General features: G+C 42.9%; 1 long non-coding RNA gene across 1 annotated transcript; it reads right to left on the reverse strand.

Moving 5' to 3' along the window:
* Positions 1–13,549: 13,549 nt before the first annotated feature.
* LOC122541971 lies at positions 13,550–16,349 on the reverse strand. Its single transcript, XR_006309730.1, has 3 exons — positions 15,918–16,349; positions 14,971–15,013; positions 13,550–13,936 (listed from the first exon to the last, which is right to left on the reverse strand). It is a non-coding gene; the product is annotated as an uncharacterized LOC122541971 (long non-coding RNA).
* Between the last annotated feature and the right edge of the window lie 1,234 nt (positions 16,350–17,583).

Genomic DNA, 17,583 nt, shown 5'->3' on the forward strand with positions numbered 1-17,583 from the left:
ACTTCAGGGAAACCTAGGCGCAACCTAACTTAACGATCAGCGCAGGTCCCGCCCATCCACAACGCTCGTTGGACATACGCCATACATGTCCCTTATTTCATTGGTTTATCCTCACGTCCATCACAGCGGCCGTCAAGTTTGACAGGCGTGACGCGTCGACGTAATATCCGGCGGAAGCCGCTTTCGAGTGATATCATTCCCTTCCGACGGGTTTTTCTTTTCCAAATTTGAAAATGGTGGCGCCGCTTGGCTAGTCAAAAAGGTTGGTTCGATATCTGAGCTTTTTTACTTATATTAAGATTGAATCCCGTTGTGTGATCTTTGCCCCGCTGCCTGTTGCGCCATTGGGACGCCATCTTTGTTCGGGGCAGCAATGCCTTGGTCGGTCCTGCAGAGGCCTCTAGTCCATCCCAGCCATTGTGCACAACTGACAATTGCTTTTCAGCTGCAAGGATTTACTCCCTTTGCTCAATTTGACAGTGCATTCTCACATCAAGCAGAATGAAGGAAGGGCTCTTACCACAAGATGAGCACAATGCTGGAACTCTGGAATAATAACAGAAATTACTGGATAAACTCAGCAGGTCTGGCAACATCTGTGGAGGGATAAACAGAGTCAACGTTTTGTGTCCAGGGACCCTTCCCAGTTCTGAAGAGAGCCATACTAGACTCAAAACATTAATTCTGCTTCTTGCTCCATCGTTGCTGCCAGACATGCTGAGTTTCTCCGGCATTTTCAGTGTTTATTTATTTCAGATGTCCAGCAACTGCAGATCTTTGTTTCATTTAAGTACTGAAGAAACTCAGCACATCTGGCAACATCTGTGGAGAGCAAAGAAAGAGTCCACAATGTAAGTCCAGAGTCAAGAGAAAGCTGAGGTGTACAAATTTCTGAGGAGCACAGATAGAAACATTTCCCCTTCATCAATGAGTCTAGGGAGTACAGTTTTAAGATAAAGATCAGGCAATTTAGTGGGGATGTGAGGGAAAACTTTCTTTCACGCAGAATGTAGTGGGTGTCTAGAACTCACTATCTTAAAAATCGAATGTAATTAGATAAGCACTTGAAATGTCTTTGCATACAAATGTCATTGCTACTGTTGAGTGCTGGAAAGTGGGATTAGAGTAGATGGATGCTTGATGATAGCTATAAACATGATGTGCCAAATGGCTGCCTTCCATGCTGTAAAAACTGTATAACTCATACTCGAAACGTTATCTCAATTTTTCTCTCCATAGATGCTGTCAGACTTACTGAGTTTAGCCAGCATTTTGTGTTTTTGTCTCCTAAAATAATAATTTTGCCAAAAGCTGCATTACAAACATCAAATGCATGCAAACAAACATAAGAATGAGGGACAGCAGTAGGCCATTCGGCCCTTCCAGCCTGTTCTGCCATTCAGTAAGATTGTGGCTTCAACTCCATTTTCCCACCTGACCCCAATAAGTTGACTTCCCTATAAGTCTTTTAAACTCAAGAAAGCCTCTTAGTCATCCATTAATTTGGACACACCTTGAACCTTTGCCTGTTAAGAGTTGTAGAGATGTATAGCACAGAAATAGACCCTTCGGTCAACCTGTCCATGCCAACCATTGAATTAAATTTATTGTCACGTGTACCGAGGCACAGTGAAAAGCTTTGTCTTGCGAGCAATACAGGCAGATCACGTTGTTAAGTAGCATAGATAAGTAAATAATGGGTAAACAATAGCAAAAACAAAAACACAGGTACAGGCGAATGTTAAAAGTTTCTGAGTCCATTTAGTATTCTAAGAACAGTAGGGTAGAAACAGTTACTAAACCAGCTGGTGCATGTGTTCAGGCTTCTGTACCTTCTCCCCAATGGTAGAAAAACATTGCCAGGGTGGGATGGATCTTTGAGAATGCTGGCAGCCTTTCCTTGACAGCTGGCCCGGTAGATGGATTCTATAGATGGGAGGTTGGCCTTTGTGATTGTCGGGGCCAAGTTCACCACTCTCTGTAACCATCTCTGATCTTGAATGGTACAGTTGCCGCACCAGGTAGTGATACATCCAGCAGAATGCTCTCAATGGCGCACCTGTAAAGGTTGGCAAGGGTATTCGCCATCATGCCAAATGTCCTCAGCTGCCTGAGGAAGAAGATATGTTGTTGGGCCTTTGTAACCAGTGCATCCACATGAAGAGTCCGAGAAAGCTTGTTGTGGATGACCACTCCCAGGAGCTTGACACTCTCCAATCGTTCCACCTCTGTGCTGTTATGTGTAGAGGGGCATGAGTAACATCCTGCCGAAAGTCAATAATGAGTTCCTTGGTTTTGGTGGCATTGAGGGCTAGGTTGTTCTCAGTGCACCATTTTTCCAGGTCTTCCACCTCCTGTCTGTAGTCTGTTTCGTTGCCATCTGAGATTTGACCAACTATGGTAGTGTCATCAGCGAACTTGTAAATGGCATTAGTCTGGTATTTGGCGACCTAGTCATGGGTATACAGGGAGTACAATAGTGGGCTGAGTATGCACCCCTGGGGGGCTTCAGTGTTGAGTATCAGTGACGATGAAATATTGTCCCCAATCTTCACTGATTGTGGCCTGTGGATCAGGAAACTGAGGATCCAGTTGCAGAGAGTGGGCTTTAGTCTGAGATCACTAAGTTTAGTAGTAACTCAGTCTCAAGTGTTGAAGGCTGAACTGTACTCATTGAGTAGGATTCTTATGTAGCTGTTCTTGGTGTCAAGATGTTCTAGGGAGGAGTGAAGGGCACGTGATATGGCATCTGACGTGGATCTCAGATATCCTAACCTAATCTAGTCTCATTTGCCAGCACTTGGCCCATATCCCTCTAAACCCTTCATATTCATGTACCCATCCAGATGCCTTTTAAATGTTATAATTGTACCAATCTCCACCATCCCCTCTGGCAACTCATTCCACATACGCATCACCCTCTGCATGAAAAAGGTACCCGTTTGGGTGCCTTAAATCTTTCCCCCCCCTCTCTTTAACCTATACCCTCTAGCTTTGAATTCCCCTACCCTTGGCTATTCATCTTAACTGAGCCCCTCATGATTTTATAAACCTCTATAAGGTCACCCCTCAAGACTTCAAAGGAAAAAGCCTCAGCCTATTCAGCCTCTTTCTACAGCTCAAATCCTTTAACCATGGCAACATTCTTGTAAATCTTTTCTGTACCCTCTCAAATTCAACAACATCCTTCCTTTAGAAGGGTGACCAGAATTGTATGCAGTATTCCAAAGGTGGCCTCACCAATGTCCTGTACAGCTGCAATATGACAATCCAACTTCTAAGTGTCACTTGCAAATCAGTGAAGTTAAGAGGGGAGATGCTGCTGACCTGTGTTAATTCACTGCTTGTTGCTTTGGTGTGATGACTTGAAGCCCAGAGGATGTTGAGAGTGGCAGAGAAGCAGCAGAGATAAAGAGGATGAGTTTTTGAATCCCAGTGAGTTTGCAGATTGTGTTCATTTATGAACTGGTCTTTTTCAGTCTTTCAGAGATGGTAATGGTAAGCTAGGGAGTGGTAAAGGGTTACACCAAGATTGATAGGAGTCAGGTAACTTTTCCCCACAATAAGGTGAGAGATTTCGGCTTAGGACTTTGGAGACAATGGACTTGGCTGAGTTTGGTTGCAGTCTTTGCTTAAAGAAGGTTCAGCTCTGTTTGACAGGTCTGAATTAAGTATGGCTTCCACGTCCTGGAAATATTTTACCTGAGGTATCTAGGTGATAGGAGGTAGTGAGGACTGCAGATGCTGGAGAAGTCAGAGTCAATAAAATGTGGTGCTAGAAAAAGCACAGCAGGTCAGGCAGCATCCAAGGAGCAAGAGAGTTGACGTTTGGGGCTTAACCCATCATCAGGACTGATATCATTGGCAAAAGTAAATGTTTGTGCTCATGTGGTTGGTGGGATGTTAAGCAGTGATGACCTCTGCCCTGTGGGCTATCAAATGTTTTTTGGACTGCTGACCTTGACTCGAAGGTACATCTTCATCCTTCTGCTGCTCAGCAATGTCCACGTGACAGCAGCAGGGATAGGTTGAGCTTGGGTGGTTAATGTTATGGACCAGGCCTGACTCCTCAAAACATTTTTAAGCAGGTAGCCCAGACCCGTAACTTTGCTATTTGTTTTTAGTGGATATTCCTGGAGTGAATTAGCTGGTCCAACTGCCAAGTTTTGAACAAACACAATTTATCCCCAAATTACGGAATGAAACACAAAGAACAGAAAATAGAATACCAGATAAGTTATCCTGTCCAAAAGACCGACAGACCATCCCAACTTAATGGTGCTGTTCTGAAAATACTTGCAGCAGTTCCAATAAACAAAATCTAATCTAATCCCTTAGCACAAAGAGTAAAAATGAAACAAACCAGAGCTTACAGGGTTGAAGTTAAAGAGAGAGAGAGAGAACCCGACTGGACTTGCTCCCTCAGCCTTTCTTCTCACACACTGCTGCTGAACTGAATCAAAACCTTTAATCTAAACAAAGGCTAGCTACACAGCCAGCTGCCCATGCCCCTTTGATTATACCTTTTTTTAAGACATGAAAGCCTCAGACCGGAGGCATTACCTGTGAGGGGAAAATAAAAAGGGCCCCAATAAACCTTTCAAACCCAGCCTAGTTGGAGCCTGGCCAATTACTCCCTCTCTGGATAAAAAAACTCAAGGGTATAGTAACCTTGTAAAAAGACCGACATTGTGACAGTTAACGACAGATTTCTCGTGGTCCATTGTTTCAAGTGGATTCCTGAACTCTCAAATGTGTGACGAATGTCATCTAAATAGTGTCTAAACCCACCCCCTCCATGCTTGGTGAATGGAATAAAACTAAAAATCAAAGACTTTGAACTGAATGGCTTGTTCTGCCATTTCAGATTCACCACGTTGCTGTGGGTCTGGAGTCACATGTAGTTAAGACCAGACAAGGACAGCATATTTTCTTCACTAGAGTCATACGGCATGGACAGACCCTTCAACTCAACTCATCCATGCTGATCATGTTTTCCAAATTAAACTAGTCCCATTTGCCTGCATTTGGCCCATTTTCCTCTAAACCTTACCTGTCCAAATGTCTTTTAAATGTTATATCTGCAGCCACATCTCCTACTTCCTCTGGCAGTTCATTCCACACATTAACCACCCTCTAGGTGGAAAAGTTGCCCCTCAAGTCCCTTTTAAATCTTTTTCCTCTCACCTTAAAATTATGCCCTCTAGTTTTGAAGTTCCCTACTTCAGGGAAAAGACTTCTACTTTCCCTTTATCTATGTCCCTCATGATTTTATAGAATTCTACAAGGTCGCCCCTAAACCTTCTGTACTCCAGGGGACGAAGTCCCAGTGTATCCAGCATCTCCTTATAATTCAAACCTTCCAGTCCCAGTAACTTTCCAATTTAATAATATCCTTCCCATCGTAGGGTGACCAGAACTGGACACAGGCCTCACCATAGACCAGTCAGCCGCAACCTTTATACTAAATGCTTTGACCAATGAAGACAAGTGTGCCAAACACCTTCTTCACCACCCTGCCTACAAGTGGCAAACCTTTTCAAGGAACTATGTACCTGAATGCCTAGATCTCTCTGCTTGAAACCACTTCTCAGGGCCCTACCGCTTATTGTGTAAGTCCTGTCCTGGTTTGTCTAATCAAAATACAACACCTTTCATTTATCCAAATTAAACTCCATCTGCCACTCCTCAAACCATTTGATCAAAATCCCATTGAGAGATAATTTTCTTCACTGTCCACTATGCCACCAATTTTGGAGTCATATGCAAACTTACTAAACATGTATTCTTTTATTCTCATCCAAATTGTTTATATGTTGTAACTGCCTCTGGCAGTTCATACCAAATACAAACATGAAAGTGTTGGCCCTCAACAATGGATCCAGGACCTATGCCTATGGAACACAACTGGTCACAGGTTTTCAGTCCGAAACACATCCCTCTCACACCACCCTTTGTTTCTTACCAGCAAGCCAATTTCGTATCTAATTGGCATCCCTTGTGATCTAACTTTACTAACCAGTCTACCATGTGGAAACTTGTCAAAGATCTTACTAAAGTCCATGAAAGAAGATTAATAAACCACAAGAGGTTTTGCAACAATCAATAATGTTGAGAATAGAATTCCAGATTTACTCATTGAATTTGAATGACACCAACAGCCATAGTGAGATTTGAACCCATACAGGATTCATCTGGACCTGTGACCATTACCACAATGGCATTATTACAACAACAATCCCTTACGTAGCTCATCAGGAAGCAAGTTGGACTGAATTACATGGATATAGTTGTATTGCCTAGAATTTACACAGACTCAGCAGTAGGGCACTTTACTCATGGAGCCATCTCAATAACATTGTGGCTGATGTGATCACCCCACATTCCTGCCTACCCCCAGCTTCCACCACTTTCTCTAGCAGGTTGTTCCATACATGCACCACCTCTGCATGAAAAAGTTAGCCCTCAGATCTGTTTTAAATCTTTCCCCTCTCACTTCACCATCTCTTCCTGGTTATGAAGAAGCCATCTACCTCTGCCTTAAAATGATTAAAGACCCTGCTTTCACTACCTTTTGAGGAAAAAGGTTCCAAGCACTCAACACTATGAGGAAAAAAAATCTCATCTCTGCCTTAAATGGGTGACACCTTTTTAAACAGTGACCCTTTACTTCTAGATTGTCCCACAAGAGGAAACACCCTCTCAACATGCACCTATCTGCACAGACCTTGCAGGATCTTACGTTTCAAACAAGTCACCTCTTGCTCTCCTGAACTCCAGAGGATATAAGCCAATTGCGTCCAATCTTTCCGGTTAATACAACTCACCTATTCCAGGTATTTGTCTGATAAACCCTTTCTGATCTGTTTCCAATGTTCTACACCCTTCCTTAAATAAGGAAACCAATACTGTTCACAGTAATCCAGCTGTAGTTTGTCCAAAGCCTGGATGACTGTATAACATAATCTCCCTCCATCCATATCCCATTGCCCTTCCAATAAGTGATAATTATTTAGAAGGTGAAGCAGCCATTTTATTAAATTTTTCATCTAAAGAGAACACATAGATTAGGATCCACACAGGAGCCTCCTCTTGATGGAGAGGTTGAAATGATGAAATTGACAAAAGTAAAATTATCATCCCCAGTGCAGCTTTCAACTTAAAAAAAAATTCAGATCCTGGATCTTAAACAGAGAGTAAGATTTTCCAGGCAGCAATGTATCCTTTTTACATTCATTGGTTGAGAGTGACCCTGCCAAAGCCAGTATTTGTTGCAAGGTTTGTGAAGGTTTGGAGGTCGCCACTGATGATGTTACCTAGCCAGGTAATGAAACGTCTGGATATCAAACCTACAGCTCAGTGAGCAAACCTACACCCTAAACCAGTATTTGTTGTCCATTCCTGGTGGCCCTTGAACTGAGTGTCTTGGGTGAGCTGTTTCAGAGGGCAACAACATCACTGTGGGTCTGGAGTCACGTGTAGGCCAGACCAGGTGAGGATGCCAGATTTCCCTCCTGAAAGGAAATTGGTGAACCAGATGGGTTTTTTTCCCATCACAATTATTTTATGGTCATCATTAGACTTTTAATTCCAATATTTTATTCAAATTCCACCATCTGCCATGGGACTTGAACCCAAGACCCGGCCTCAGGATTACTAGTCGAGCAGCGATACTGCTGTGCCAGTGCCTCCCTGCTGTGCCCTTATATGCTTCAGGGACTTAAACCATCAACAGTAGGCTCCACCAGCAATGCATTTGTAAGATCCTGTCAAATCAGTGACAAGAAATGTGGACCAATAGCAGCTTCCACTCCCAAGCCAACTTGCCCAAAATCGAAGCACTAATCACTGAAAACCAGCTCTGCAAGCAGGACTTGTCATCCATGTGTGACTCCAGACGGAACTGCTTGAGTCAGAGCTCAGTGGTGGCAGAGACCCCCGGGAGAACAGAGGAAACCCTTTCCCAAACATTCCCTGCCAGCTTCTAGGTTGTGACCGACAAGGCTAGTTTGGGAAGGCATCAAGCGGATTGCGAGACTTCTATCAGCAAGTTGAAGAGATGCAGTCATGGCATCAGGTGGAGCACACAAACCTACCCATCCAGCCAACCCTCCAATGCAGTCCTTCTGCCTGCTGGCGACAGAATCTGCATTCAAAATTGGACTCCTCAGCCAAGTCTGAACCCATTGAATCCATATAGAAACAAGTCGCCCTTGAACCCAAGGGATTGAAGAAGACTGGCTATTTCTGTTGTTCAGAAATTTAGGAGTAAGGACATAGTCTTGTAATTAAATTCAAAAGTAGACCATTCAGCCGGTTCCCCCATTCCAAAGAGATCATGTCTGATCTGTTGCCCAGATCTTAATACCTTTGCTTAGGAAAACAAAACTCTATCTCCGATTTAAAATTAGCAACTGATCCTGCATCTACTGCTGTTTATGTAGAAGAGTTCCAAACCTCCATCATGCTTTGCATGTAGAAGTACTGACTAACATGCTCCCAAATGGTCTGGCCTAACTCACAGACTGACTTAGTTCTGGAGTTAGGAATGAAATCAGGAGATGTTTGGAAATATCTTCCACAAATGGCAATTGATGCTAGATTATACGTAAATATTAAAACTGAGGTTGATACATTTTCTTACCCAAAGATAAAAATATTCAAGGATATGGGGCGAATATGGAGTTGGTTAGTTGATCAGGCAATATCTCTAAACATCAGATCCGGTTCAATGGCCTCCTGTTCCAAACAGCAAGAATTGACCAGCTAGGCAGATCTAGACAAGACAGTTCAGTAAATCGATAGATTCTACAACTGGCCTCTCCATACTTCAATCAGAGGCAAAAACCCCAGCCAGAGGTTCCATTATTATTAGAACCTGTTGCTCAAAACATCACATGTAAACATTATGTCAGCTACCAGAACAGCTCTGCTAAGATGGAGGTGGTTAGCTCAGTTGGACAGCTAGTTTGTGATACAGTGATGCTGACAGTGTGGGTTAATTTCCTGTGCATGCTGAGGTTACCATGAAGGTCCTCCTTTCTTAATTTCTCCCCTCACCTGAGGCATGGTGACCGTTAGGTTAAACTCACTACCAGTTGTCTCTGTGGTCTTCTGGGACTATGCAACTTTACCTATCTGCTGAGATGCCACAGTCAGACAGGTTAACACAGCTACAGAACATCAGGATAACTTCCTAAAGGATGTAATCACCTGTTGAAGAGGGAAGAATGGAGATTAAGAGGGAGGGCAGCAATTGTACAATACGGGAATTAAAGTCAGCACCTCCCCAAATTTTGAATCTACTGCAGCACATTCTAAGAAAACAGAGGACTGAAGACCAAATGCACAGTTCTTGTAACTTGGACTGAATATGAATCTTGAAATTATCTTCAACCCATGACAAGGGTAGATGAGACGCAGGTGAGACAAGCTGTGGAACAGTTTCCAATGCAGCTGATTGAGAACTCTTAATTCTGGATCAGCTAAACTGCCCAATTCTAATTTTGGCTGCAATCTTACATCTTCATATTTTGAATGAGATGTTAAAAGTTCATCTTCACTTCCCGGTGGTTTACTTGGATATTATCACAGCAGTATTTAAACCCGAAAGGAGAGCTCATTGAAAATTTATCCCACCCGAGACCAACAGCAAAAAAATGTTAGTGGTCCTCCATCTAATGGTGATTTTAGAAATGGGTTCTTGCTATGAATAAATCACCATTATGCAACAATAGACACTGCTTAAAATTAGTGAGATAAGGGGAGCATAGGTTTATGGTGGACACAGATAAACAGCCCTCTTGGCAAGAGAGAAAGCAGCTCAATTAAACAGGAATATTTACATTGTTCCACATTAGCTCCAGTTTCCATTACCAAACCACATTAATATAGCAAACAATTAAACTTGAAGCATGCCTGTTTTACTCATTTCAAAATGAAAGGCTGGACAGACCCTCAAGTGGTTTGGACATAAGTAAGTCTTCCAATCGCTTCATCTACTTTCAATTCTGATCTACCTCAACTTCACTTTCCTTTGATAAACGCAGACTGACTTGCAGAACACCTACTTTCTGCTCAGAATGACCTGCAGCTTCCAGCCACTTGGAAATGCCACCATGCCCCCTGGCCAATGTGTCTTGGGCCTGCTGCAGTGCAAGCTGGAAGAACAGCATCTCATTTTCAACTTGGGGGATGATGTAGCTTTTCGGATTCAATATAGAGTTCAATACCTTTAGAACCTGAACACCTTCCATATCTTGTCCTTTACCCCTCCCCACACACAAAGTCCTGTCATGACATGGCTACTTTTATCCCAACCAAACCAATTTTACCTGCTTATGGCCTCCATTATCAGCTTCAGTTGCATCATTTGAGATCAAGCTCTGAGGGCTGCTGCATTGCTCTGATCCAGACTAATAGCTGTGCTCCCCTTCCAAAAAAAAGCTTCCATCTTCTTGGATTGGATTAATTTAGTCCTTGAAGCACTATTCTGAAGATTTATAGTCTTTAAAATAAAGGCATTTCTCCATGTCTCAAACATAAGTGTCTACCCTTTACTTGAGGAGTGACTTTTGAGATTCAGATGGTTAGATAGGGTGGACAGAACCTTTTTCCTCAGATGATGGCCAGCACAAGAGGACATAACTTTAACTGCAATAGTAGACTTGCCAACTTTAAGGGCATTTAAACAGATATTGGATATACATGGATGAAAATGGAATAGTGTAGGTTAGATGGGCTTCAGATTGGTTTCACAGGTCAGTGCAACATAGAGGGCTGAGGGGCCTGTCCTATGCTTACTCTGAGGGATGACCTCAAGTTTATAAAATCATGTGTTTATGGATAGGATAACTAGGTGAGGTCTCTTCCCTGGGGTGGTGGAGTCCAGACCCAGAGGGTATAGGTTTAGGGAGACAGGGGAAAGATACAAAAGGGACCTAAGGGGCAGCTTTTTCCACAGAGGGTGGTGTGTATGGAATGAGTTGCCAGAGGAAGTGGTGAAGGCTGTTTCTATGCTATAGATCTATGACCTATGATTCCAGATTGAAAAATGGCTCGACAGATCAGTTTTTTTGTAATTTGGTTGCTATGGTCAAGTACTGAACATTTTCACAAGGCTGCCAATATACTTTTAAAAACAGCATATTATACAAAAAGGAACTTAAAAACTTAGTGCATAAGGACTAGTTGAAATGGCCGATTACAAATAAAGATTAAGGCTAAAAAGAATCAATTGGCACGTCTTTGTAGACTTCTGCATTCCATAAAAAATGGTATTGAGTGAAAGAAACATTTCAGGCCCCATAAACTCAGCTCACCCATTTCTCAAAATGGGTCCAGAAACAGTTTAAATGAACCTAACTACCACTTGTATTTTCTCCTGTGCTAAATGTTATGAGACTGCTAAATCACTTGTTCTTAAGACACTCCTTGAATTTATCTAAGAAACTGCACATTCACCGACGACCTGACTAACTCTCTAAAAGAGGAACAGTTTGCCTATGTCATAGGGCATCTTGTTGCTAGGCAGCCAGATTTCTCTACTTCCCCACCCACTCCAAAAGTACTGAATTACTCACCTAAAGGGCCCATTTCAAACATTTCCAAGCACTTGGCACCACATTCGGAATTCAATTGAAACCAAAGTTCTTAATATAAATTTGGATCGTGAAGTGGACTGAATTATGAACCTTGCCCTTGCCAAAGTGATGTAGATTAGCTTCTAACTCTTTAAACCCTGCAACAGAGCCAAGCAGCACTACCCTAAGGAACTGCAGTGAAATATTAGAGGCAGGTACAAGCTGCAGTCACAGACTAAAAAAGACAAATCCAAAATAGATTTGTAATTTTATAATCTTGAAAAAACCTGTCTGGTACTGAAAACAACTGGAGCACACTAAACAAAAATCCATTGTACCTTTCAACAAAGGCAATTAATTCAAACAGAACCAGTGTTCAGTCAGCAAGATCAAAGAGAACTGGTTCTCTACCACCTTCATTCCCACTGCTCTGCTTAACAGAGGGAAGGGTTAGTCACTGATTGCTTGCATCAAAAATTTTGTTCCATCATTTGCCAGGAACATCCATGCCAACTGAACAAAGCAGCTCCATGGAAACAGGACAACCATTCAGCTAAGGTTTGAATCTGTATAGTGGTTGTTCCATAACAAAGGTTAAATCTTACTTGATTTCTATCAAGACCATTTTTGTAGAGCATAAAACACTTTTGTTAAAAACTTTTCAAAATGTACAGCCTTATACATGAGTGGCAGCTGAGAATGGTCCATCTCATCAAGTGAGATTGGCTCAGTGTTCCCAGAATAGTGGTAGCACAAGTGACCATTTTATTACATGTTTTGTATTAAGAAACCATTACCAATAAAACAACCTCCTGTTATTCTAATTAGCCACTTCACTCCCATCTATGTCCTTGGCCTGCTGCATTGTTCCAACAAGAAATTTAATCATGAGACATCACTGCATCTTTTGCCTGGGCAAATTAGTGTCTTAGAATCACAACCCATTTCCCCATTGTTTCCTTGCTGGCTTGGTTGATTTCTAATTTCTCAATTTGAATAGTGCTGTTATTCACAGCTCCTTTAGATTACACTTCCCATTCCTAGTCTAATTAGAAATGGATTGGCTGACCCTCCCTAGTCTTGTCTTCTCTCCCCCCTCCAAATCAACACCAATCACTTGTAAAACCTAATACAGTACTCCTAACATTCCCAATTAGAATTAAACTAATTGCACTCCAATGCTCCCACACCCATTCAGCATTACCACATTTTGCATATGCAGTGATAACGGATCTCCAGACACCCTATCAGCAGCTCTGGATTTGTAACTGATGTAGTACGTTTACAGAATGGAAGCCAGGATAGTCAGCCCATCAGCATTTACACAATCACTGTCCAACTTATCCTGTTAATTTCCTTTCAAAAAAAAAGGGATGTGCACCACCTACCACAATGTCCTACCACATGCAACCTTCAATTGTGACAATTGAGCAAGTGATCTGTTCCTTTCCTAGTGTTGAAATGAGTCAGCAAATTAGACAGGATTAGATTAGATTACTTACAATGTGGAAACAGGCCCTTCGGCCCAACAAGTCCACACTGCCCCACCGAAGTGCAACCCACCCATACCCCTACATTTACCCCTTACCTAACACTACGGGCAATTTAGCATGGCCAATTCACCTGACCTGCACATCTTTGGACTGTGGGAGGAAACCGGAGCACCCAGAGGAAACCCACGCAGACACGGGGAGAACATGCAAACTCCAGTCAGTCGCCTGAGGTGGGTATTGAACCCGGGTCGCTGGCACTGAGGCAGCAGTGCTAACCACTGTGCCACCATGCCTCCCACAGGATACCAGAGTGCAGCTTCTATCTTCAAGGGAGCTGCATGGTTAGACTAGCCTTGCTGACTTTTAGAAACATTCACCCACAGATTCATTTATTAACTGCAGCCAATTAAGACTGCACACATCCCTCAGCTCAATATCATTCAGGTCACTACAAACCAATAAGAGACACCACACTAAGTGAATTTTTTTTTATTGAGACAGTACTTTTACAATAAATCACAGCAAAAAATCCAGATTGTCTAGAACAGCTGACAGCATGAAGGCTGGCACCTACAATTTGCACAAGGTGAATATGAACCAGGTCAATTACAAGTGACATGGATTAACTATGTCATCCCAGTTTGTAAAGAGAATCATTCCCAAACCACAAGAACAGCATTGTTCAGCAGCCTGGTAAGCACCTTCGTCAATTTTGCAATAACTAATGCAGATATTAGGACTGAAAATTCTGCCTAGAAATGGCAAAATTAAAACCCTTTTCCCACTCCAAAAGCATACATTTGATGAAATCATTCCACTTCCCTCAGTCCACCTGTCTGGATGCTCAGGTTGAAGACATACCTATTGATAAAAGAAAGTCTGTTAGTGACTGATCAACTTTAACAATCCAGTACTCATGGCAACAACTGACTACAGATTATCTGCCTGTAACCAACCCCTGTATCACAGCCTCATGAGGAGCCTCCCAAGCTTTCCCTCAGTTCTGCTGATATGTCAGTTCAGCAGACGCACTTTCCAAATCAGCTGCATTCATAGCCCAGTGCTAAGCATCACTGGTGAAAGCTAGGAGTCTCCTCAAAAACCTATGGCAGTGAACACCACATTTAGATTAAAGAGGGAGGAGAGTTTACAAATAAGAAAAAGAGAAAACATTTTACTTAGAATGCCTCAATAACCGCAATTCCCAGTAGCACAATGTTTAAAAACCTACAACTGCTTGAATGTGATACTTAGTGACAGTTTCCCCTCTGCCCCAAAAACCAGCAGTCTTCAAATTACTGCTTACAACCCTGAATCAAACCACCAATAGTGATCCTGCTCATGTTCTATACTGGCATCCCATGAAGGAATACAATGGGAAGATAATGGCATTGTGGAATTGCCACTGAACTGTTCAACCAGAGGGGCAGACTGTAGGGACATGGGACTTTAAATCCAGATGGGCTTTTGGATCAGTGTCCTTTGAAAGACATTAGCCACCCTTAACCTAGTGATCAAAGTATGATGCCAGACCCTGAAAGGGGGCAACTCCTACCTGGCTGAACAAGCCAGTTTAAGAGCAATTAAGAATTGGCAAGGCCAATCTTTACTGCCTGCAATGGCTTAATCCCATGAGGTAAAAAAACACCCCATTCTACACCAGAAAATGTTATCAGTTTGATTAAAAAGATCATGGCATGTTCTCACCCCAGTCATCTCCCAATGAGTGACTAATTATATTTTTAGATTGCAATTGTTAAACCATCTCAATGATGATAACTCAGGCCATTTGGCCCACTCAAAGCTAAAACTAGCCAAGATGTAGAAGCTAGCTGAAGGAAGGAAATAGCACAAGGCAAGTTGGGCAAATGTTAGAAGGAAATCTTAACACTTACAACTGATCATCATCAAGTCTCAATCCAGGGTCAGTCAATTAAACTAGAAAAAAGAAACAAGTACTTGTATTTAGAATATAGAAACCTAGGCATTACATAATCTTAACCACATCATGCTGCATTGACAAGATTTGAGTTCCAAGGAGTGACTTTAGTGTACACCAACCATTTGTACAGACTGTACCAGATGAGTTTGTTACACAATAGAATAGCAAGTACAGCTGAAATTGGACCTGCTTAGAATATTCACATCTAAAAAGGTTATTTCCTAGCTTAAAGATATTCCATTCCAGTCATCGTTAAGCCTTGCTATCAGTCAATGCTATTACAAGTCATTGAAAGGCACAAAATCTCTTGTACACTACACGGCTTCTGGTAGAGAGAACACTAGGAATGAGAGATAACCTGCATGAGTTATTTGATGGCATAAGATCAAGTAATTTTAAGTAATAAACTTTTGATAGACAAATTATTCCAGGGGTGAGGGATGATGAACCAAGATTTGGGAAATCACAAGCTCGGCTGATTGAGAATGAACAACAAAGCAGTGTTAGAAAGAAAATCCAAACCTAAAACATTTAGGTCAAGGTGCATATTACACCTAAGGTAGACAAAAGGAGACAGTCATGCTTGGAAAATAGTGGCGTAAGAGGCTCAAAAGGACTATCCAATCAAGCACCAAATTCACTTACATTAGGCAATTCTTAGGAGCCTTCATATAAAGTACACATTTCAAACATTAATAATTGCCGAGCCTCCACTCGGTCAATAAAGTTACCGATAAGCACATGGTAGCCCTACCTAAAGGGAGGTAGCCCAGTGCTAACATCAGTGCGATACAGGCTAGGAGGCCTGACCTGCCCCAGAGGAGCTTCCCATTGAGACAGCTTAATATAATCTCAATTCAAACATCAAATACATGCAAAGCAGCCGCCTCGGACACTTACCCCCACGAAGAAAATTGCCTTTCGGAAGGTTCGGCGCTTAGCTGCCAACCCGGCCTCAAATTACATCCGCATGTCTGCTTATAATTTTGAGCCTACTAAAGCACATTACCCCAAACCTGACACGTGGTCAACCACATCACTCTCCTTCAGAGGGGATTAAATCAATTCCCCAGAAATTTATTTATAGCCTTCTCCCCCTCCTGCCATCCCCTCAAAAAACCCAACATGCTCCATTCTGAGATACCCTGACAAAAGCGCGCGATCCCTTTAAGGCCCACATTCTAAAATAGAACTCTGCAACATTGTTGCAACTCGAGCTGTAACAATATCGAGGGGTTTCCCACGGCCCAGACCCCGGCGCCTCTTACCCTCCCTCACCCAGCCCGATCCCAAACACTAATCTCATCACCTCCCCGGCTGCAAAGAGATAGCTGCGCCCTCCCGCAATCCTTTTATAACCCCAGTCTCCAGGTCCCAATACTAGGCAATTAAAAAATACGCCTGCGCTAATTGTTACATTACCGGCGCGTGTTTTATAAAGATTGCGTTCATTGTATGTTCACTAAGATTTTTAAAAAAACTTATATTGTCTGAATTTGCTAAATTAACAAAAAAGAACCGTTCGAAGGCATTGCATTAGTCACCTATTCGCCTCGTGGCTTGGGACTGGCGCGGAATCTGTACCTTCAGGTTACAATGTCCAAATGCGAGCATTTCCTGCAGGGAGTGTGAGAGAGCATGATTTTCTTTCCTTCAAAGTTATAGTTTGACAATCCAGCCAATTGGGAGAAAGTGGGGACTGCAGATGCTGGAGATCAGAGCTTAAAAATGTGTTGCTGGAAAAGCGCATCAGGTCAGGCAGCATCCAAGGAGCTGGAGAATCGACGTTTGTGGCATAAGCCCTTCTTCAGGAATGGAGAAGGGCTTATGCCCGAAACGTCGATTCTCCTGTTCCTTGGATGCTGCCTGACCTGATGCACTTTTCCAGCAACACATTTTTAAAATCCCAGAGCAGACCTGACCGGGTTGGCGATTTTTTTTAATTTCAAAAATATACTTTATTCATAAAATAATTTGATGGTCTGGACAGTTGGTCATGTACATATGTAAACATGTACATAGAGATGAGAATTTATCATTTTTATACAGGTCTGTACATTTTTCAATCATATGCCCATATAATTAGCTGAGGCGTCAGCAGAGCCCGAATGACTGCGTGGGCCCCCTGTTCTTCGTTAGGCAGGCAGATGTTACACGGTGGTCTTTCCCCACCGCGCCTTGGCGGCAACTGCCTCAAGCTTCAGCACGTCCCTCAACACGTAGTCCTGGACCATGGAATGTGCCAGTCTGCAACACTCAGTCGGGGTCAACTCCTTCAGCTGGAAGATCAACAGGTTTTGGACCGCCTAGAGCGTCCTTCACCGAGTTGATGATCCTCCAGGCACAGTTGATGTTCGTCTCGGTGTGCGTCCCAGGGAACAGGCCGTAGAGCACGGAGTCCCGCGTCACGGCGCTGCTCGGGACGAACCTCGACAAACACCACTGCATTCCGCTCCAGACTTCTTCTGCGTAGGCACATTCCAGAAGGAGGTGTGTGACAGTCTCATCCCCCCCGCAGCCCCACTTCGAGGGCAGCGTGCGGTGCGGCAGAGAGTCCGGGCATGCA

The sequence above is a fragment of the Chiloscyllium plagiosum genome, chromosome 39 (genome assembly GCF_004010195.1).
Source record: "Chiloscyllium plagiosum isolate BGI_BamShark_2017 chromosome 39, ASM401019v2, whole genome shotgun sequence".
NCBI classification, from domain to species: domain Eukaryota; kingdom Metazoa; phylum Chordata; class Chondrichthyes; order Orectolobiformes; family Hemiscylliidae; genus Chiloscyllium; species Chiloscyllium plagiosum.